The following is a 958-nucleotide window of genomic DNA, read 5'->3' as shown; positions in this document are numbered from 1 at the left end:
CGATGGAGAAAATGCAACGGCTGGTTTTGCTTCCTAAATCTGCCGTTTTTCAATCTCGTTTTTCAGAATGGCCTAAAGTACGAAACTAGGTATCAAAGGATGGACCTTGTAGTCCCAGCTCCACCACTGTCCAGCTGTGTGACCCTGGGCGAGTCCATTAAGTTCTCTTGGCCAAAGGCGATGAATGGTCTGTAAATGCACACAATACCTGTCTCGACTATCTCACACGGCTGTTGCACAGCACACCAGATTTTAAAAGGTACTCCTAAGCAATTTATAAACCGCAAAAACGCTTCCCAGCATAAGCGCCTGTTACAGAGTGCGACACGGTGGCTTTAGAAGTTGGGTTACTGGAATCCGCTCTAGTTCCGTGCTGCTCCCACCTCCCACGCTCGAGGGTGGGCGAGCGGAAGAAGATTCTCAGGGGAGGTCTGGAAGACTGGCTTAGAAATGCAGCGAGAAGTTCCTTAGCGGGGGTACCAAGTTGTTGGCGGCATTTTTAAGCATCCAGAGTGACACACCAACTCCTTGCCGAGATGACAGACCCTGCCGCATGGCTAGCGCGGGAATCGGTCCCCCAGCCACCTCCCACCTCGAAGCCAGGACCGCAGAGACCTGACCTGAACGCTCCCAGCCGGGACCCCAGACCCGACACCCGGACCTCGCCTTCGTCCCCAACCCCCACAATCGCCTCCCCGCCCCCCTTCCCGCTCCACGTGACAAGAGCCGGAACCGTCACTTCCGGCGGCGCGGATAGCGCGCCTGCGCGGGGCGCCGGGCCTCAGAGAGCGGTTGGCAGCGGCGCCGCACCGCCAACGGCCGCGAGTGGCGAGCGGCGTAGGTCCCGCTCTGGCGGCGGCGGCGCCGCGGGCTGCGGTCTTGGGGGTGTGCGGCCGGAGAGGTTTAGCCCACTCCCCGGAGTGGCCGGCCGCCCCGCCCCCTTCCCCATCTCCCTCCC

This window comes from Ailuropoda melanoleuca, chromosome 11 (assembly GCF_002007445.2).
Source record: "Ailuropoda melanoleuca isolate Jingjing chromosome 11, ASM200744v2, whole genome shotgun sequence".
NCBI classification, from domain to species: Eukaryota; Metazoa; Chordata; class Mammalia; order Carnivora; family Ursidae; genus Ailuropoda; species Ailuropoda melanoleuca.
Note: the sequence above shows the minus strand (reverse complement) of the source record.